At 43.3% G+C, this 23,457-nt stretch overlaps 1 protein-coding gene and 1 long non-coding RNA gene across 3 annotated transcripts in view; one reads left to right on the plus strand and one right to left on the minus strand.

Annotated features, from left to right (window-relative positions):
* The window catches only part of Ten-a (tenascin accessory), a 215,539-nt gene that overhangs the window by 169,521 nt on the left and 22,561 nt on the right, over nt 1–23,457 (minus strand). For both annotated transcript variants that reach the window (XM_033383679.1, XM_033383678.1), the window contains exon 2: nt 10,190–10,237. The gene's annotated coding sequence lies outside the window, so the exon portion shown is untranslated. The remainder of the gene's footprint in view (nt 1–10,189; nt 10,238–23,457) is intronic.
* The window catches only part of LOC117184796 (uncharacterized), a 101,408-nt gene that overhangs the window by 17,171 nt on the left and 60,780 nt on the right, over nt 1–23,457 (plus strand). The gene's annotated exons all lie outside the window — the stretch shown is intronic.

Here is a 23,457-nt window from a genome sequence, read left to right on the forward strand (position 1 = left end):
AGCCTCTGCTGGCATTTTATTGAATGCTTTCGAACGCACACACACACACACAGACAGACAGGAGGAGCGGATTTTCCTCGATATTTATGCATAAATTATGGGTAACGCAATGCGTTGGCCGTCAGATGGCCAGCGAGCGCGAAAAGTGCACGAATAATTGCAACAACCGCATCGATCCTTGGCCAGGAGACAGGAGACAGAAGAGGACAGCCAGGACAGGTCCAGTAGCAATATCAAGTGGGGGAAATAATGAAAAGTAAAGAAAATAATTGAAAAGGAACGGGATGGCATGGCACCAGGCTGGTTTCCAGCTGCGACCGGCAGGGGTCACCAGCTGACAAACAACGGACACCAGGAGGCGAACAGCGGACAAAGGACAGCGGACACGTTCTTCTTCTCGAGAGAAGAAAAACAGTTCGACATGAAGCGAAAAACAATAGGAATCTTTAGTGTTTTAATTAGCTTCGTTATCTTTCATATACAAGGATGGATATGGTTTCTCGATTCAGATACAATTTTGACTAAAGAAGGCATCCCGAAAAAAAGTCGCTTCAACCAATTGGTCCTTTGAGTGTTATATGGTGGAAACGATCCTATATTAAACGTTACTTTCCATATTGGAAATCCAGTACATTCGACTTGCCGCATCCATGATTGTCTCTGTAAGGGCATCCAGAGTCGTAAAAGTGCGAAATCAAATAAAATAAAAAAAGAACGAGAGGCAAATAGCAAGAGGCGAGTGGCGATTGGCGAGTGCCGAGTGGCGAAAACATATCCGTGTGGTGCAATGGCGTTGACGCAATTAAATCGCACACACACCAACGCACCAGCACATATGAGTGTGCACATAAATCTGCATCCTGCTGTAAAACTCTTATATTCCATAAGGGAATGACCAGTATGTATTTGAATATAAATCCATTAAATACAACTTTCTCCAGAGAAACATAGGTTTTTCTAATATCTTTTAGATCTTGTCCCTGTTATTGTTTCTGTTCGTGAGTACGGTATCAAAAGGGTAGTACTTAAAGTTCTTTGAAGAATAAACTCAACTACGACAATACATCATTCGAGCCATGTGGAGAGAGGGGCTTGAACAAAGGAGTTTAACTCTTAACCCAGCATCCGATAGTCGAGTGAATTAAACCAGTTCCGGGTGTGGATTGACGACTGGTGCTGGCCCCATCCTGACGGGCTTCCGTGCCCACCGCCATCTGGATTCAGTTGACGGCTCCTACATCTGTTTGGTTGTGTGTGGATTCGGTTGTTTGTTCGACTGAGTGACGGCTGCTCCATCTCCATGTCCCGTCTGCTCTGCCTGCCCTTGCTGTCCTGTTTGCCTACCGGACGAGTCAAGGCAAAGGGAATGGCAGGGAAAGCATCGACATCGACCCAGTATCCTAACAACCCATCGACCCAGTGACGTTGCCTTTGGCTGGATTCCGCTTCCACTTGCATTAAAAGCTTCCTGCACTGTCATTGTAGCGCGGAGCTGTGTTCTGAGGTACGGATCCATGTGTTCTTGCACTACGACGCGTGGTCTGGTCGGATCTGGCAACAGGCAACAGGCAAACCACTCTGTGCACTCACCTTCATGTCACTCAAATTAAAACCAACCCCAAAACGAAGATAGTGTCTGAGAGGATACTTCCGTGCCACGAAGTTCATTCTAAAGCAAGTTCCATGAACATTCAAATAATGGTATTCCGACTTTTCTAGATATTTTCGAACATTTAAAATATACCGTCTAAGGCACATAAATAGATCAATGGATCATCACAATCTATCAAAGTGCGCCACTTTCAGGATGGTTATTCCTTGGTGAAAAGAGAGAGGGATACTCAACGGACAGTGCGGCTCGAAAACAGCTAGCATATTGGTCATTTGGCGGAATTAAGATAGAAGGAGTGCAGGAATTAATATTGGAACATAACTAGCGTTTTTTTTCTCCGCTCTCAATGCTCTATCTCAGTTCTACTTGTCTGCTTTGTCTCCTCCCCAACAATCCTTGTACCCTTGCCTGACATTCAACGAATGCGAGTATCCCACTGCGCCGAATTCGTACTGTCTGTCTGCCTGTCTTTTGTGCGGCTAGCATTGTTGGCCAGGTCGAGTCCCGGTTTCATTTCGCCAGCAGAAAAATATTTTTAATTATCGCTGGCACTGGCACTGGCACTGGTGCTGTCGCTGTCGCTGTCATTGTTGTCAACGCTGACCGCTCAACCCAAAAACAAACCAACGAAAGCTAGAATTAGGGTCCGAAGCATTTGATTCCTCTGCAGATCGATCGTACCTCTGACAGCAATAAACAATCTCGGAGGTCCGATTAGAATAAATTCAATACAGCCAAACAAAAAATGAGTTCAAGAGTGAAAAGATATAACAAAACTCGACTTGACTCTTGGCTTTGGTACAAGGTATTTGCAAGGAACTAATCTGTTAAGGGGATAACAACTAAAGATTTCAATGCAACTCCTTTTAGATAATTGTATATTGAAAAATTTGTCTTTAATAGTTTTGCGGGGATACATATTAATACAAAATATAAAATGTTACAAGCTACTTCGCTGATCAAGAGCCCCCACAGACAGGACCATCATCAAACCTGCTTCAAGAAAAACTTGGTCTCATTGAAGATGGGTTAAACGAGGGGGAACGTTGTGAGTTGCTGCGGCGACCGCAACTCTACACTTATACCCGATACTTAGTCAGTATGGCTCTCCTCCGGCAGACGAGGCTAATATTAAACGACACGACAAAGGGTGCGTGCGAGAGAGATAGAAAGTCAGTCTGAGCGCTGCGTTGCGACTGAAAATTGATTTCTTACTTTTGGCTAAAAAATAATCCGATCGGCAATCTGATGGATAGGGTAATTTTCAATGATTGTGCGTTTTTAATTTTCTCGTATCTTCAATATTGTGGCCACAGATTTTCGTACTTTTCGGGGCCGGAAGGGGGTTGGGCGAAATTATGAAATATTCGTGTAATAGTGAAATTTTGGTTCCAAAATGTCGTTGCTCTAGCTCTTATAGTCTTTGAGAACTAGGCGCTCATACGGACGGACGGACAGACGGACAAACAGACATGGCTCAAGCGATTGATGCTGATCAAGAATATATATACTTTATGGGGTCGGAAACGATTCTTTCTGGACATTACACACATCCATTTTCACCACAAATCTAATATACCCCTATACTCATTTTGAGTATTGGGTATAAAAAGTGGAGATTAGTGGTGAACGCCCAAAAGGCAGTGTAAGTCACATACTCGCTGAGACCAGGAAATTGTCCTACAGTTTCACCCAATGGATCCACCATCCGATTAGGCGAAATGGAGAAATACCTGGGAGTGCATCTGTACCGGCAGCTTAAATGAAGGCAGCATATAAAAGCAAAAATAGCACAGCTCAAAGCAAAGACCAGAAAAATGTACTGGCTTGTAGGGCCGCGCTCGTAGCTAAGCCTGGAAAATAAAATTCGGCTTAATAAGACCGTGCTAACGCCAGTATGGACTTACGCGTTGCAGCTCTGGGAAACATCCAGCAAATCAAAAATTTAAATACTGCAGCGATATCAGTCTACGACTCTTACAACACTTTGACTTTGACATCCACAAAGACCTCAAGCTTCCTCTTGTCAAAGGAAAAAAGAGGAAATAAAAAGAAGCGCAGACACGACAATCGTTTAGCACTAGGACTACTAGATAACACTAATAATAACCGAAGGGGTCTAAAAAGATCCCACGTCCTGGACCTGCCAAATAGATAGTTGATAGCAATATAATGATGTAAATAATGTAAATATGGATTAAGTTCCCTGGAGTTCAAACCATCCGGTTAATTATTAGATATTGTTTAGTTTAAAACAGATTGCTCATTAAACATTAATTTAAAAGACAAATGAGACCATCAGCTTTGTAGGAAGCCCGCTGTATCGAGACTGGTATACTTTCTTGTATTCTTTGATCGTTCTTTTGATGTTTAACGGAGTGACCGCCTCCTGCCTTTTCGGTTTCTTCTCTTTCTCCATTTTTTCCAACACTCAAGAATGTGTAACATCCTAAATTCCCTCGCCCAAAATACCACGATTGGGAACCTAATTCCTCCCGTTGATGTGGTAGGCGATTGGTCGCCAGCTCGCGTGATCTTTCGGTTCACCCAAAATCTCACACCCAATTGCACTTCACATGCAAAAGGGTTCCGCTGACTTGCCACAAGTTTATTAACTGCATTTTACATTTTACGTTCGGGCAACTGTTCATTACAAATGGGAAAACAGGCCATTAATGGCCTGAAGGACATATCGGAAATTATCGCTGAAATGAAACGCTGGAACGATAGTGCAGGCCAAAGGCAGGCCTAGAAATTTCTCATCCCGGAGTAGAGGCTTTCGATACTAATGAATGTCCCTCATTAAATTGAAGCTGGTAGAAATAAACTCCTGTAGATTCAGTGAAAGGGAGCACGATACATTGGAACATGTCATATATGAATGCTCTGCACTGTTCCACTAAAGTGCTCTACTTTATTACAAGCCTAAGCATACAGAATCTTTCTGACCGGTAAACAATATCAACATATGTACACTACTGGCCAAAATAATAAGTACACGCTTATGACCTTTCTTTCACGTCCTATAAAACTTTTCTAATAAACATAATTAAAAAATCAAATTTACTTATAGGTTTCTAACCTACAATAGACTATAAAAATGTTTGTCTTAAGCGTTTTTCATTTCAAATATATATTTTATGATCGATTAAACCTTAAAATCATAAATAAGGGCTGGCCAAAATAATAAGTACAGCAATTCTCCAAAGCGAAAAACTAAAAGCGTATCAAAATGTTTACACTTTTTTCTTATAATTTATAATCTTTTAATAGTATCCTATATAGCCACACTTATTTTGGATGATTTCGGCCATCCTTCTTGGCATACTAGCAATAAGTTTGGGGCAAGTCTCCACTGGAATCTCACACCACGTTTTTTGCACAAATTCTCCACAATTCTTTTTCTTTTCGAAAATAATTTTTACTAATTCGACGTTTTAAGTCACCCCAAAGGTTTTAAAATGAGTTTAAGTCAGGAGACTGAATTAGCCAAGCCATAACGTTTACATTTTTTCCCGTAAACCAAGCCTTCACCACCTTTGAGGTGTGCTTTGGGTAATTTTCCGGTAGAAAGACCCATCTCAAGGGCATGTTTTCCTCAGCTTAAGATTGTATAATAACTGTCAATATGTTTTTGTACCCGAATTGGATCACATGATCAGTTATGAGATGTACCGGCTCAACGCCATGCCAAGAAAAATAGCCTCGGATACCTATACATCGGTCTCCGTTCTTAACCATTTTCATGGTGTACCGGAAGTCGAATTCTTTGCCTTTGGGTCGTTGTATACATCTTCTGGAGTCATTATGAAAAAGATTTATTTTTGTTTCATCTCTCAATAATATATTATTCCACTTCTAAGACCCATCTGACCCAGACCATGCCAAATGATTTTCAACGACTTTTTGCATCATCTTCAAAATTTTTACTCGGAGTAAGGGAACTTTTCGGACTATATGTCCTATTAGGTCTATATATTGAAGTCTCCGACGAACCATCAGACTTGATTTTTCTTTCCCAATTTGAGCGTATTTGGCCTTGGAAGACATGAACTGATCCTTTTTTGCAAGACTGATGATGCGGGTGTCCGTTGTTCGTAAAGATTTCTTCTTCCATCCTCGATTTTCAATAAGCACTTTAGATTTGAAAGTATTCTGAACCAAAAATGCCGATCGTCCAAGACTTTTCGCCATTTTCCCGGAGAATTTTCCTTTCTTTTTGAAGACTTATGAAAAACTTCCTTTCTTCAGGAGTACGGCCTATCTAAAGAATTTTTTTTTAACTCTCATGTACTTAAATATGAAGGAACTCAATAAAAAACAACAATCCTTTGACCAAATCCTTATCCAATCCTTTCAAATATATAAATGACACCAGTGTACTTATTATTTTGGCCAGACCAAAAATGCCCATTCTGCAAAAATGTATGAATAGAATTTTATTAAGATGGTTCCCCACTTTAATTTTTGATTTAAATAATTGGCAAGACTGTAATCTTTCCAAATATAAAAAATTGGCATCCATACACTTACAAACATTCGAGCTATTCCATAACAAACTAGCACGACACCGATGTACTTATTATTTTGGCCAGTAGTGTATGTATGGTAGAAGTGCAATAAAGTCCTATAAAAATCGAATTTAAAAAAGGGAACGAGATGAACGAATCGACAATCGACATCGACAATTGGAGCGGAGGCAAGCGCTACGGTACGCAATTGACATTCCCAGAGAAAGTGGCAGACAAAGCCAACAGATACGTCGCCCATATCATCCGCTTCGTTTGTTTATCTCGCCCATCCGAAAGTGCTGATTGGTGCTATAGACAAAGAATGTCACTCAAATTTAAGCATGAATCAGATATAATGTGCTTCGCATTATTAAAAGAGAAGCTACCTGACCTGAAACTAATTGACACACCAGCAGAACCAGCACCATTTCTGAAGTCCATTCGTGCATTAAATTCGTGCTTTTAAATTACACCGTTCGGAGCAACAGAAATAGTTCATAATAAATACACAATAAATTTGTGATAATCTGCGAATTTTTATGGATTCTTTGGTGTTTCGGTGGGTTTATGCTAGTGGAACTACAATTACGAGTACTCTTATCTCTACTGTTGAAATTCTGGAAGGCTGGGCTTGCAAAATACTACTCAATCATACGATAAGCTGCTTGGCCTGTTGGAAGATATAGCTTCTGCCTGAAATTCTACAACCGATTTCCTGATCATCTATTCCGTTTTCTATGGATGGTGGAGACCTTATGGAGACCGTTGCATCTTTCACTGCGGTGGAGTTCTCGCTCACCCCACCCGTGGTATGCCCCAGGCAGGAGGCTGCTATCCACCAAGGAGCTCGTCAGTTGAGCTTTGAGTGTGGCGTGAGAAATGAAACATATCTTGTATCTTGTAGTTTTATTTGATATTGAAAGGGAAACAACCTTCGAAATGGAAAGAAAACACAAGTCCGTTAGAGAGGATGCCAGCCTGAGGAATGAAATCTGAAAGAAGTGGAAGTGAAGCACTTATGGAGCATCTAAAATGCACTGCCAGAGACGCGGACAGGGACACAGGTACAGTTACAGACACAGGCCAAGTGGTTATCTCTTTGGGGATTTCCCAACACAGAATTTTAATTAACTTTCCCGAAGAGCGACACCAAACTGAAAAAAGCAGGGAGGTGGAGAGGTGTAAGCTGTAAATATGACCAAAAGCCGCAAAACTAAGGCTTAAGCCGATATCTGTCGGGCAGAGGAAGAGGCGGGGTGGCGTGATATCGTTCTAATTTACTGAAGCCAAAACCGTTTCTGCTCACAGATATACACCGAGAAAGAGACTGACACACATACACACACAATCAATATTAAATTTCCGCAAGCCACATCTGTATTTGCTTTTTGTTGTTCCCCAAACAAAGACGGCCTGGCCCGGCACCATTTCTCCGTGCTCGCCCCCAACGGTATCCAAACCCCCGGCCACGGAGTGAAACGTGAGCAAAGTGCAACTAATTTCCAAAAGGCAAATTTTATTATATTTTTAGCCCACACACAGAGAGAGGTCTATAAACTGCCTCTAGCCTCCACACAAACACATCTCCGCACAGACATACACCGACAGATACACAGACACGCACACGCTGCCACCAGACTACAGCAGTGGGAAAAATAATAGTAATGTCAAAAAGAATTCCAAAGGCAATTAAAGGAAACAAGAGTTCATGAGTCGGATTCGAATAGAATCTGACGGTCTCATCGAGTATACGCCTTTTACGAGTATAAAGAATACTCAGTTACCTTAGTTAACTTACCTATAACTATGCCTCAATCGGGAAAATTCCGACAACAGACCACAATAGACCCTAGATCGCCCATGCGGGGTCCCATCTCTGTGAGACTTCTCATTTAATGTTATAATTATATGTACATACGTATTTGTACTTTATAATTCACAGAGAATAATTGTAGATGAATGAGATTTTGAAAAAGGAGTGCCTCTTTTTTGTGTGTGTTCTGTATTCTTTTGGGCGCAACTGTAGGATGATGGTGGATTTGGAAGAGTTGCACGAACGCCCATACAACTACTGGGAGGGAGAGAAAGTTTTGCCATTTCAAGTTGAAGCCGATGATGAAGAGTTCAACGGGAAACTTTCATTTTATTTGCCATGAGTTGGCAGGAAAATTGCTGGCAAAACTGGAGCCCGAATGATTAATAAACAACAACCGAACAGAGCAACAGGAAGCATTGGGAGGAGGGGGATTACTGGCCCTAGGAGGCACAAATTCCAACTTTGATGAATGGTACCGTCAACCGTCAACCAAACGATTGCCGATGGCTAAAAGAGTGAAAGTTGATGAGAAAAAGGTACAGGTAAAGGTAAAGGAATTTTTCAGAAGGATAGTTCATTAACGGAAGGCTAATCATAGCCAGAGCTGCCGAAAAGCGCAGGAAAGAGTAAGGCTGAATGAATAATCGATAAGCCAAATCGATAGGAAACATTTCCATGTTAGAAGAACTATTAATCAGGACAGTTTTGTTTACTTTCACAGCTTTCGATCGATTAAAAGGTCTGCGAATTTTGAGTGGGAAGCACTTGAAAGCTGGGACGGGCTGGAGAGATCTCTCCTAAGTGTTTCGAGTATCTAGACGTGTTATCCAGACCAAATATCAAGACAGAATAAAAGTATTCTAGAAAATGGGACCTTTTCGTAGCAGACTTTGCAGGCAAAGAGCCAAACGAATAACGCCTTTGACCCAGTTGATCTGCCTTGTAACAGAAATATTAACTTAAGCGATTTAATCCTTGGGCATGCGAGCATCTCGTTCCCACCGGTGGACTCTGTTGTGCTCTGGTATGCCCTGGTGTGCTCTGGTGTCCTCTGTATGTGTTCCGCTTGCCCTTTTCGTCTCTCTGTCAGGCTTAAACTGCAGTCATAACAATAAATTTCATTTGCACGTTCCGACTTTACTTGGCTCTTGACTCCTTGACTCCTTTACTTGCACTTCGTCTGGGTCTGGCTCCGTCTCCGTCTCTGGCTCTGGCTCTTGCTCTGCCCCTGTCCGTGGATCTTGGTACGGTTCTGGCTCTCGTTCTGGCCATGGTACTGCCACTCTCTACTTTTACTTGAGGTCTCCTTCTCCTGAGTCTAGCGTGGGTCCTTGTTGTTGGCTGTTTCGCTTGGCTGAGCTTGAATTTGACATCATTTCCCATGGCCAAGTGTCGTAAAGCTTTCACAGCAACAGCCTGTTTTTTTTGTTGTTGCTCAGAATTACTTTATGATTTATACATTTTATGATATTGATACCCCGCTGCACCCCGCCAACTTGATATTTTTTTGAATGCATACCCCCGATAGATACCAGCTCCTTTGAGCGATACACACCATCACCATAACCATCCGCCACTCGGTGCCAGGGAAAATTGCATTTTTTGACACTTGACAGCGGCAATTTTACTGGCAGAATTTTCAATTAGAACCATGCCATCGTTAGCGGAACGCGTGCTCCCTTTTCCATCGTCTGGAAATGAAGTTATCTGTTTTTGATTTTGATTCGGATCGTAGCGCGCTGCAGCCTCGCATTTGGGTCACTCACAAATGCTCCTCCTCACAGTCTGACATCGGGCTGGTTCACTCAACCGTATGGTACGTATCGTATGCGAGCCCTCTGCCTGGCCCAGTCCCAGTCCCAGTCCCTGGCACTGGCACTGGCACTGGCACAGGGCAGGGGTAGACGAGGGATTTGTACATATACATATATATGTATATATATATATATATATACGAGTACATACGAATGTGAGGAGTGCATGTTCTGAATAGATTTCATTGAATATTTTCGGCAGGTATGGAATGTTCGAGTATGGAATGAATGCAATGTATCGTCGGTAACAAAAATTAAGCGATGCCAAATGCAAGTGAGTGTGCCACGTGCTATTTGATAGGTTTTTAAATTAAACTATTTTATTTCGCTGCTATTATTTGCCGCTGAACAGGGTTGCCGCCTGTCAAGGCTATACTTTAAAAATTTATGGAATATAAAATAATAATGTAAATGTAACATAATTAATTATACTCACCAATGGCTTATAGACGTTTTTTCTTATCGAAGATAATGCCATAAAGAGCTGCAATAAATAAAGAAAATATTGAGAGTGGCATATAGAATATATAACATATATACACATGGAAATGCTATTCCAACTCTCCAAATCACCAATTTAAAATTTAACATTTAAAATGAGAAAGAAAGAGAGAGAGAGAGGGAGAGAGTTTTGGGAGTCGGAATCATCATATAGTATCGAAAGCAGTAGATTTGCATACAGCTCTTTTCTTATTCACTTTGTTCAGTCAACTCAAAGTTGTTCGCCATCTTGTTGGCCATCTTCTTTGCGTCCTGGGATAAGGAAAATGTCGAGCGATATGTACGTACGTACTCGAAAATGTTTGTGTTCCCTTTAAAGCATTCGAAAGCATTTCTATTTTGTTCGCATCTGCTCCTGTCATTGCTTTGCGCTTTCATTCTGCCATTTGGATTTCTTCCATTTTTTTGCACTCTTTTTGCATAGTTCAAGTCATGTGCCCCAAAATGTGGAGTAGGAGTGGGAGTGGGAGTGGGCGATGGCGAAGGAGAGGCTGGATGGCTGGATGTGCGGCAAGAGGGTACGTCATACTAGCACATAGGATGAGTTGTTTGCCAACTATTTTGTAGGTTATTAGGGCGTAACGCGCTCGCTCATTCATATAGACAGACAGTCACGCCTCCACACACACACAAACAAAAAAAAAAGAAGAAAATGCGGGAAATGGCAATGAGAGTGGCAGCGGGAGTGGGAGTGGCAGTAGGAGGTGGTGGAAATTTCGCTGGAAGGCTGGGAATAAGCGACATAAACACGGATTTAAGTTGGCAAAAATCTGGATTTGTTTTACTCCTGGTTACACGAGTATGCCCCCATGGCAGCAGCTGAATTTCCGTTTGCATTTCTAGGGCGGCTTCCGCTGTCTGTTCCGAGCTAATGTTTCGAACCGACACTGGTACACAAACGTATTTTATTATAAGTGGACTCCTAATTCGATTCCGATTCTCTTCTATCCCCATCACTTGCTCGTGTATTCTAGAGCCTCCTTGAAATATGTCTGTGTCTCTATCTGAGCATGGATCTATCAAGCGAAGATCTCAATGACCACAAATTTATTAGAGCTTACGGCTTGTATCATAAAAGGCTTTCAAGGAGACTTACAGGCGGATGACATTTACACCGATGTCAGCATTAAGCATGGGACTCTGTACATCACCTCTGTTGCCTGAAGTAAGTAGATTAAGGAGGTCTCGCAAAACGTTAGTACTGGAAGTTTCCTGCAAATTAGCGAATGGCATACTCCCATCCCCCATCCCCCATCGATGCAACCAACGAACCAACCATCCATATCCTTCCCATCTATGTTTGGCGATGACGATGGCGTTGGCGATGGGTCCAACCCCAACCCCAACCCCAACCCCAACCCCAACCCACTGGTCAGTAGACCATTGGATGGAGAAGGGACCGAGAGGCTACGTCGTTTAAAGCGGATTTGATGCTGAATATTATTTATGGGATGCCTTTTATTTCCAGACCCAGACAAAGACCCGGACCCGTATCCTTAAGAGCAATTGCCCATGCATGTATGTACGTACGTACGAGTGTGTGTGTGTGATGTCCGTTGTACGTGTGGTTTTTGAAAATATTTTCAAACATTCTTCGGGTATTTAAACAAAGATTTATTTTATTTTATGTTTATATCTTGTGTGCCCGTCCCTATCTCTGTCTGTCCTTCTCCTCGTATGTGTGTGTGTGTGTGTGTTATATAGGATCTAAAGCGGACACACAGACAAACGGACAACAGCGAACGTACAAACGAGCTGAGGCAAACGGAAATTGCAAGTAGAGCGTTGAATCCTTTCTGCTTCAACACGTCCTGCACGGTCCACTCCATGTCCACACTGGCGGTGCTCGTGCCACCCCCTTGTATGTGTCTATCTGTTGGCCATTGTTCAAGGATTTGTTTGGGGACTTGTTTCATATTTTACGATAACTCCATTTATGGTTGGTCCTCCTCATCCTCACCCGGTGAGTGCCGACCGTTTGGGTCTCGGGTCTTTAAACATGAAATGCGGCCATCAGTTATTGAAGGTTGTCTCTGACCTCTCCTTAGGCCAAGCGCATAGACCAATCCTTAGAGAGACATAGTGAGCGAGAGAGAGAGAGAGAGAGAGGGGGGGATGGAGTGAGATGGCATGAGATAGAGAGAGAGAGGAATAATTGATCCGACAGCTGCAATATGCATATTTTGTCTATTAATTTGTGTGTTTATGCATAATTAGGATTAATTATGCATAATCGTGATTAACAGTCAACATGCAAATGGCCTGTCATAATTAGCCATCCCCGCTTTATCCGCCATCCTCCATCCGCCATCCTCCACTATGCCATCCTCCAGCCAATGGTCAGGGATTTGGCCTTCTTTCAATGCGTCTGTGCTTTTGGATATTTACGACCTTTACACGTGACCCCGATGCCAACAATTTTATCTCTACAAACTCACACCCACTGAAACACCTTACTTGGAACGAAAGAGACAGAGGGAGAGAGAGAGAGAGAGAGAGAGGGAGGCAGGGAGCGAGAGATATGAATGGAGTGGGTCCCTGAAATATTTTGATATTTTGACCAGCTGCCTGTCATTTCGCATTTTCGCTGATTACATTTGGGACCTCGACTCGTCTCGACTGGCCTCGTCTCGCCTCGCCTCGCCTCGCCTCGTTTTTGGCCTGTTCGAATGTCGATTCGACTGTTTGCTCTGCTTTTTGTAAACATTTTGTTGTGGCCGGGAAGCTCTTTAAGGGCTTTCGCCCTTTCGCCTGCTCGAATTCTGCTGATTTTGTGGGACTTAAGCTTCTCCGTAAGAAAGGCTTTAAAGGCTCTAATTATTACAGATATTACTGATTTGTCTCTTAGTCTTCTTTTGAATTTGGGGTAGTCCAGGGCTCTGCTATTCTTCCGCGACTTTTTTTCAAAGGTTCATTGGGATATCGTTGATTTCCTAAAGCTAAAAGCTTTTCCAAAATGTACTTAAGCCTAAATTAAGACTCTTAATTTAATCAATTAAGAATTGAGATAGAGATGGCTTGGAGTTAAAGCTATAGACAATTGATTGCCGATGTTTCCAGCGGAATGTCCTACGAATTCTATAAGCTTTACTTTGCTAATGATTCCCTTTCTCTCCCTATGTTAATAGCTGAATGACATTACAAGATATAAGTCCATCTCTTAGCAAAGACGCAATCGCAAAAATGGAACGGGAATCAGAATCAAATAGATCTCGAGCCGAACAATAGAATAAAATAAATGAAAACAGCCCACTAAACTGAAACTCGCTCGAGAAGATTATTCGAAATTACCTTGCTTTAGTTTTATCAGATATGTTTTCTGATCTGAAATCCTCTGCACATTTTGCTAGTCCGATTTCGCTGTTCTGTTCATACCATCTTCTTTCCCGGTTTTCCCCTTATTTTCTTTTGATGCTTCTCTGATTATATTTTGCTGTTTTCTTTCAACAGATTTCCTCTTATTGCGCAATCATGGTGTAATCTCCTTACCAGAACCTCAGTCTTTACCTGGCGAGTGATTTCTTTTCAGCGTTCTATAAGGTGGCCTTATATTTGCCTCAGTGACTATTTCAGTTCAGTTCTTAGTCTCTCTCATGGGTTCGTTCTTTTAATCTCTCTTCTGGACAAAGTACTCCACAAAAGATACATACTGCCCCCGAAATGGATACGGGAACGATATTAATCAAGCTGTGTATTGAAAGTATATATTCCAGGGATTAACTTTGAAGTCCACGATTTAATCTACTTCTGCTTTCTATATCCATACCATCCTAGAAATCTCGCCAGGGCCCTGGCGCAAGCTAATAGTACATTTGGCCCCAGAGGTGCAAGGAACGTGCATGGAATAAAGGGGACTGGGACTAGCAATGAGCCAAAATAACTTAGTAGACCAACCAGACGACCCCTGTCCCGCACTGCACCGAAAACATTCTCTGCTGGCGCGGGCGAGGGGGTCGGGATTGAGAGAAGGCGAAAAATTAGCGACCCTCTTTTAGCCGTTTATCTCGCTTTTTATTTGGCCAAACGCTTTGGCCGAGGCGGGGAGCGTGCGCTGGTTTTTCTGTAATTTTGTTTATTAAAAGTTGGCTGAAACCGCGACCCAAACCCCTCATTTAGAGAGGGTCACATCCAGGACAGGACAGGACAGGACAGGACGGGACAGCACCAGCAGTCCCTAGCTGCTTTCAGAATTAATTTTTCTTGAGCTTCGTACAATTTTCGGGGTTTTAGCGAGTGTCATTAGTTTGCTGTTTGGCAGCCAACTCGGAGACATAGTTAAATTAGCTAAACATTGTGGTGGGTCGATGCTGCAGGGTGCCAGACTGCCAGACCGCCAGTGGAGGGCACAGGCAGGCACGCACTGCCTGCGAAGTGTACCACAGAGCGGGGAGGGCGAAGTTCAGGGTGCTGCTGCTGGGTGGGATGGTGGGAAGGTGGGGGAGAAGTTTCCCTTTTGCACTTCACTACACTCGAAAAGGAGGAGAAAAGGAGAAACAAACTTTTCGCATAAAAATCTAGATAATGTTAGGAGGAGTCACAGAATGAGCGGGAATCAGAGACTGAGAGTTTGAAATGCACTTAATGGCCAAGTGGGCGTGGCCGCAGTGCGATTTCCCTCCCGCAGCCACAAAACTGGTTGATTTGGTTACAAGATGCTCGTACTTTCAGGACCTGAAAGGGTTGAATCGAAAGACTTTGGAAGAAGTGGGGATGCTCCATCGATTTACCCGAGAATGGCAATCAAATCAGTGTCGATACTCCGGTTCCGGGTATTTTAAGAGAGAAATATCATCAGTATAGAACAGCATGGGAGTACTTAAATGAAATAGGGGTTTTTAGGTACGGAAACTCTCGACACTCAACGCAACACTACTCCAGCCATATCTTGATCCAGAAACATACTAGCACTTTCAATCCAAAATACAATGGAGTAAAAATAACGAACAAAATATTGGTATAATAAAAACCCAATAGCTTTCGAATACTGTAACAAAACAACTCATACTCAGCACTTTATTTGGGAGATCTACAAACATAATACCACGAGTAGATTTGTCAAGATATGGCAGAGCCACACGAGTGGGATAAGATCCCATAAAATGAACAAACTAATAAAAATTGAGTCTAGCCTTACTCTCACAAAAAGAGCCTCAAAATGGACAAATATCAAAACAATTGAGACTTAACCAACACTGCACAGTCGGAGGGACTTTGCACAGCTCTTCTGTGGCACTCGCTGCAAAATCAAACTCAAAATCAAAATCGAACCCCAATGGCACTCAGCAAACAGAAGGAGCAACAAGGAAGTGCCAGGAAGGTTGTTGGCTGTAGCTGCGGCTTCGGCCTCGGCTGTGGCACGGGTAGGAGTCAATATATTGAGTGGGGCGTCACTTATCAACCATTTATAAACAATAAGCGAATATAAAGAAACTTTGAGCTTTCTAACGTAAAAATGCATTACAACAAAGCCACACCACACCACGCCAAGAAAAATAAAAAAAAACACACCCATACACATACACATCCAAGGACTCAGATGGGACAACGTAGGGAGGGGAGCTCAGATAAATGGAAGAAATATGGCAAACAAAATGGTTGAAGGGTGCGCAAATTGATGGTGGACCGGCAATGGAGGAGGGGTTCGAGGAGTGGAGGCTAGCTCCAAACATGTCAATGTGAAAAGTTATTTTCTTTATTTCACTTCTTTCGTTCTGCACTCTTTTCTTTTTTCTGTGATTTCTTTGAAACTTTTCTCCCTCATTGGAACTCATGGCTAAATGGGGCTGAATGGGGAGGTTGACGATGGATGGATGGAGGGGGGGTCTGCAAGGGGGCAAAACCATAAGGAAAACAACAATTTCGAGAGGAAAGAATAAATTCTGGAGAGGATAGAAGGAGTGGGTTGGTGGTGATGGGGTGCGAAGAAGGCGAATCAAGAAGTTCAAATTAGCTTTAAAAGCCGAAGGTCTGAATACTCTTTTAGATATTTCGCATCGCATCGCATTGGTATGATTGATTTTCTGAATTCCACTCAATGTTACCATTATACTGTGTTCAGCCTGAGGACTAAGTTAATCCTTATATTATTTATCGGATCGGCATGTCAGACATAGCATAGCCGGCCAACGCTGTGATACCCTTCACAAGAGTGTACAAAGTTTTCACGTTGATGTTTTGTTTACGAAATATGAAAGGGAAACACATTTCGCCCCATAAAGTGGCAGGAAGAGGGTTTCGGCTGGGTGTTTTCGTAGGGCTGTCAGGTGTGCTGTGCTGCGATGCGGCTGGTAGTTGGTGCTGCTTCGAGGGTGAGTATCTCTCCGCCTGCACATTAGTTGCGCTTTTATGAACTTGAAGTTGTCACTGCCCGACGCGACCCCCAGCAAAACTTGCTGCCATACCATCGCCTCTGCTCATCTCATCTCGTCTCATTTCATCCCGTCCCCATCGCCCCATAGCGCTGGGTCGCTCTCTTGATCCTTTTTGATATGCTGTCCCTGTCGCTGTCGCTGTCGCCTTGTCGTCCTCTCCCAGCAGCTGCAAATGACAAGAATTTGTTGCTACTTTGCTACTTTTCTTCTGGCGCTCCACACGGGGCGTGTGTGGGGTGTGAAGGTCGATGGTGTGGCATGTAAATATTAACTTTAAACAAAATGTGACAGGCCACGCCGCCACGCCCACCTTCATTGGACAGATAAGAAGTTTCGTATATCCTTGCATAGCAGGTATAATACAAAGATAAGATAGTTTATAAGAACACATTTGTAATAGCCCCAATAGCTACCAATAGCACATATCGATAAAATGTGATATAATTAATAATAAATGATTCCTTCTGCTTATTTTCTCTCCTCGTCACTCCTTTCCACTGCACTTCACTCAGTTCTGTATCTACTCTTGTCTTTATATATATATTTCCCGCTCGATCCAACAATTCCTGGGAGGGCTTGGCAGGGGAAGCTTGAAGTTTTGTAATTGTGGGCGATTGCAGTCAGAGCCTGCAGCTTACGGACAGGGGGAAAACCGAGACGCTTCATTAGAGCTCCGTTATGACACTTTGCCTTGTCAGGACAACTCAACCTTCGCTTCGCCTGCCCTGGGTCAGAGGCCCTAGACTGCCTTCCGCTCTGTTGCTGCGTTTACGCTCTGTTGCACGTGCCAGCGTTGCGTATGATTGATGAACGAAGGATGAGGAGGAGGAACGCAGACGAGGAACGTGGACGAGACACGGATTGAGGCGGCACGGGAAGAGTTATGAGACGAGGACTGGAATGAGGCAAGGTGGCTGTGATAGCAGCAATGGCAGAGGCAGCGACAGTGGCAGTGGCAGAGGCAGCGACAGTGGGCAGGCAGCCATAACAATAACTGGCAAGGACACACCTCTTGCCCATATCCCAAATACCATATCCCGTTCGCCGTTGCGAGTGCGTGAGCTGTATGCCAACAGCGAGGCAGGGGGACTCCGAAACATGCGAACCACGTGGGAGGCACCGGATAATTCCTGCGAACCGAAGCGTGCAACACCCTGAAAGTACTATCGAAATCGAAGGAGAGCTATATTTTCATATGATAATGGAAGCCTTTAAGGAACTTTCGTTGAGAAACTGTAAGAAATGATTTCAATCCCGACCAAACTCCATCATTAAGGGCAAAAGAAAAGTGATTTTTCTGCTGAAAATGCTCAGGGCTCTTTTAATAGTAAGTGAGTTTCATACGATAATTATATAGATATAACTGAATTTTCTTCTTCGAATAAAGTCAAGAGAAAACAATGCAGATTTCTGCGAAGCAAACAGACCTCAAGGCGCACAACATTTTCGTTACTAATACGATTTGATGGCCGGGGCAAGTGCTTGCTTCAATATTGTTGCGATTCATTTGTGAATTTTCTCGAGCCTCATGAGTCAATTCCCCCAGAGGGTCGCCATCACATCACAGAATAAGAGAACGAATAAGAAAATTTTATTGCGTGCACTTTGATTGCGAAGAAAGAACAGAGGAAACGAGTTTGGGGAAATTCGAGCGAGGGGAGGGAGGGAGGAAGAAACAGTTTCATTTGCCAAAGTTGCATTTTATATGGGACTTACAGTTTATTTCTCCGCCAATACAGGCAGCGGACAGGAGGAGGATGCAGAAGAAACACAAAGGGATAGAGCGACACACGCGTCGTATGCGCAATTTTCGTTTAATGCATAACAATGACAATTTGACAATCGGGAATCGTTCCCAAAGGAAGTGAGTGGTGGGGGAATGGGGAGTGACAAGATAAAGCAGGACTGCCGCACAGGATCTGAGAGTGGGTCTGACAGGAGTTCTCCAATCCCTCAGTCTCCGTCTCTTTTTATGTACTGCACCGTACTGTAGTGTATATATTTGGATTTTGATTGAATAAGTGCTAAGGCAAACCCCCGAAGCCCACTTGTCTCCCCATGGGGCCTCACCATCCCGTCACAAAGCAGCCCACCCGCGACGTCCTTCTATTTATACACTCCCGATCCCTACCTTTGGCCCATTTTTGTGACGATTCTCTTTGACAGTTTTACGCGCGATTTCAGCCGAAAAAGCCAACAAGAAAAAGTCGAAATTATTTTGGCGAAAAACTTTCGTGCAGCATTTTTCGGTGACTCTTCGTTTTTCTTTCGATTGCCATTCGATTTTAGGTCTTATAAAATATTCAAATGTCAGTCGTTCGTTGTACTCAAAAAGTTGTTGCCAAGACGCGGAGCAATCATGCAAATAAATAAGGAAACAATTGACAGGGACCAGGACAAAAGCCGTCGGACGTCACACACCAGACAGAAGACAAGAGAAACGACAGGACATATACGGTACCTGTGTGCGAGCTGGACAGGGCTCAAAGCCATCAATCACCGGCTTCGATATTCGGAAGACGAACGAAAAAATATCAAGTATCATTTTCCATTCACTGTAAAGGCGATTGGGAAAAATGGGTGGCACTTTCCACGGCTGAAGGGAATGCAAAGAAACCCATGTTACACTGCGTTTTGCAGCTATAACAGTTAAAAAAAAAATAAAATGTCAGTCTCTCGAATATTGAGTTTTCAATTAAGGTAATTGTATCTGTTGCGGGGACACCCACTGAGTATCGCTCCCTCCGAGAGACCATAGAGATCTCTACTGCCTGAAAAGGAGATCTATCGTAAAATCTACCTACACGCAGCGCATCAGAATATCTTATTATTTTAATTCTGTTGTTCTTCCATAAAATCATAAGGGCAGACATTACCATTCGTTGACTAAAGGTATATAAAAGAGCAGAGAACAGAGAATGTGCTCGAGTCCTTCTGGTTACGAGTCATCTAATTTTGAAACTATGCAATTATATTTAATTTTCAACTAGAGGTACAGTTGTCTCCTCCGCCAACGAAGAGAGAGCTTTTCAACTTTTCTGAACAGGACTTTAAAGCAAATTAAGTGGGGCACAGTGAGTCGGTCTGTGGCTCTGTCTCTGGCTCTGGCCCAACCTCTGGCCCTCGTTACGGTTTCCTGCCCTGTTGATTTCTTATTATACATTTTCCCAGCCAAACCACATACCATTCGTACAAGCAGACACAGACATTCGTACAGCTGCTGTTCCGTTGACCAGGTCCTGGCTCGCCTTGGATATTCTCTGCCTTTCCCCGCCCCACTGAAGGGACAGACCTTCCACCATTTGAGGCCTTCCTCCACTTCCTTCCGTCGCTGGTTGGATGCCAGACAAGGGTGGCAGATCCGACGGATGTTGAAAGGAATGATCAACGATCGTCATGAGGGGAAGTCGGCGGACAAGGAAGGGTGTTTCGTCGGTGATACTACTGCCCCAACAGAAGGGAAGCGTGCCGAAGGGAAATGCTCCAAAAACTGTCAATAATTTACAAGATTGAGACAGAAAGAGAGTGTGGGAATCAGGAACGGCTCCGCAAAGTAATTATATAATCAGGTGTCCATGACAGGCATCAGAAAGTATCTCGATGCCACCCCACCACTCCAGTTAAGCCCTGTGAGAGGGAGTGAAAGCGAGACAAAAGGCCTGCCACAATTTGCAACCTTTGATGAACGCTTTTTTGGCGCAAGAACTTTGCACCACGACAACGAACTCTATTTTCATTATCGGGCAAAGTTGGTCGCATTTGCAGAATTTTGTTGCCACTGCCGCATTTTGTGCTCTGTGTGGCACGCTAATTAACAGACCTGCCAGCCAGCCACTATTATCCTGCCCCTCGTTTCCCATCTCCTTGCCGCCCTGCATTTTGGATGGGTAGAATGGTAACGGCAATGGTGACTGGGAGGTGGTGTCGGTGTCGGCGGTGGTGGTGGTGGCAGGGGCAAAAGCACAGAACTTTACCGCTTTTGGGCTAATACTTATGCATACATAATTGAGGGGTGGCCAACACACACGCACACCACACCACACACACACAAACACTAACACTAGCACAGAAACAACGACAGCCTCAGCAATTTCCATATGCATATAAATACAAACGCACACATGCGCGCACATCCTAATAAACACAAATACATCCACAGATCGGGCACAGACACGGACATAGACACAGACATACGCAAACGCATAGATACGGACAGAGGACACAGATACGGAGACGGACGCACATTAATGTGGCAAGCCTGAAAATCATTGAAGCAAAACAAGAAGAAAATCCTCAAAATGGCAACAGTGGGGGTTGATCGACGCGGTTGATGCCCTTCTGTCAAATGGTAATCGAGGAGAACTATACATGGGGCAACATCCAAGCTATCAAGGAGTGCGGCCCATATAGTCCCGAGTATTATAGTAAAGGAGCCACTGGAACTTTCTAGCATCTACTCTTCACATACTCATGGCCTACCATCAGTCGTGTCTCGTCAAGTTTGTCCCGTGTGCGAGGTATCGAAAGGCACTTTACTTGGGCCAGCTTTCCACACCCCTTTGACATCGTGCGTGTGTATGTATTGCGTATTTGTGTGGGAACTTTGTATCTATGCTTTGTGTATGCTTTGGCTGCGAAATTGCATTTCATGAATGGTAATGTGCTATGATGCGAGCCCCTCACCCTCACAGACCCCGTCCGGCCACGACCTTGCTCTATGGCCAGCATATCTGCGGTTGTGGTTGTTGCTGTGGGAGACAGGCGTGGGTCTGGGCCTGGGCCTATGCCTGCCACCCGGACGGAAGTCAAAAAAGGTTCTCACCCAAAAATAATGCAAATTGAAGCTAATAGCCAGTGAGGGAAGAACTAAGAGGTCGGCTTTGATGGAGACTGAGATCTTGATGGAGCGCCAGAGAAAAGATCTTCAATGCATCCAACCAAAATGGGAAATAAATGATTGCCCAATCCATGACCACTCCGCTCAAAAATACTATTCAGTGGTAAACAACTGTCAAGACCTTCGTCCCAGTAAATCGGGTATTACTTTAAGCATTTAATAATTGAACAAGCAACTTGAAAAGATAGATAATCCCAAGACTTCGACCGATGTGTAGGCGAATGGACTTCAACGAGTGCCACGGAGGGGACGGACTGTAAGGGCAACAGCAGATGAGGCTCAATATCCTCCGCCCCCAATATCAGCCTGCTGCGTCTTCTAACCGCACCCAAGTCCCTATCCCACTCCCACTTCCACTCGCCTAATCTGTTCATTGATTATGCTAATAAATTAATTCCCTGTGTATCTATCGATGTGCAAAGGTTATTATGATATTTCCCAAGTGCCTGAACGAGTGAATCTACACAAAACGAATTTTATTTCAGGGAATAATATTTGATTAAAGTAATATATACATAAGTGCTGAACAGTCCAGCATCGAGGGCATCGAAGAAAAACCAAAAGAAGAATACATACATAATGTATGTACTGTGGGTGCAATTCAGCCTATGTACATTGTACATATATTTCTATGTAAGCTTACATTTTTGGTGAGCATTAAAAATCAGTCGATGCTTGTATAAGTCCTTTATCTATTTCCGCATCAGTTGAAGACTATTTAGTATTCACATTCATTAACAAAAAGTGCCCTGCATTGGTATCCAAGATTGGCCACTCCCTCTCCCGCCCTGGATGTATGTGTGCTGTCGTCCGTGGGGGGAAATGGCAAACATTTAGCAGGCAATGATCGAAAATTGAATGCAAATACATAATATGCATGACAGCAAGAGCTGCAGATACGAATAGATGGACAATTTGCTCATTGTTTCGCATTGTTTGGCACAACAACAAAAAGAACACAACGACACAACGGTACAAAGGCAAACAAAACAAAAAAACAAAAAGAACAAAATGTATTCGCATAAAAAGAGGAGAGCAAAAATTTTAATAAATAATTTCGCATGATTTTCAGCTTGTGTATTATTTATTTTGCGTTATGTTTGCATCTCGCAAAGTAATCCATCGGAATCATGAATAAATTGGAGTGCCGGAATGGACATTCGAACGGGAGTCGGCCAAAATATCTAGCCCAACTCTGGGCACTGGACACTGGACACTGGACACTGACGTCCGATGTCCGATGTCACACAGGCCCACAAAACTACGAAAAACAAACACTGAAACATCTGCTCGGCTAATTGACTAAAGTGCCACATAAAACACTATTGACCCCGTTTGAATGGCATTTGTCATAGCTTCAAGAGTGCGGCTGAGTGGCAGAGTGGCAGAGTGCAAGTGCGACGCCTGCCGTCCGACCATCGTTTGGCGCAAGCAATTTGCCAAAGATGAGGAGAAACAGCAACTGACACTTATTTGAAAAGAAAACTTTAAAGCGAACAACCAGTGTTGGTCCTCTTAAGGAGGTTCTGCTCTAGAGGAATAATCGAACAAGAAATGTAATGAGAAAAAGCTTTCTCAAGTTTATATTCTCTGAAAATTTTTCGCTATAATATTAATTTTATTCTACTCTTTCTCTTTGTCCTTCAGTTTCTCTACATTGCATTTTAAATTAAGTTTTCAACAAAATATCCATTAGCAGTATATGTGATCAAAGCTGAAAAAGAAGTAAAATAAAATAAAATAAAACCTTCTTTCATCTGTATTTAGTTCGTTTATGTTTTTTCGTCCCTGTATATCGCCTCCATCGATCTTTCGTACTCGGCTCAGCAGCAGCCCCGAACAGCTCTAACGCTCTCGTTGCATCGTACTCGCTCGCTCGCGTGTAAGCTCGTCTGAGGGCACTCGCATTTAGTCTCGAGCTAATCGTCGCAGCTA

This window comes from Drosophila pseudoobscura, chromosome X (assembly GCF_009870125.1).
Source record: "Drosophila pseudoobscura strain MV-25-SWS-2005 chromosome X, UCI_Dpse_MV25, whole genome shotgun sequence".
In the NCBI taxonomy this organism is placed as follows: Eukaryota; Metazoa; Arthropoda; class Insecta; order Diptera; family Drosophilidae; genus Drosophila; species Drosophila pseudoobscura.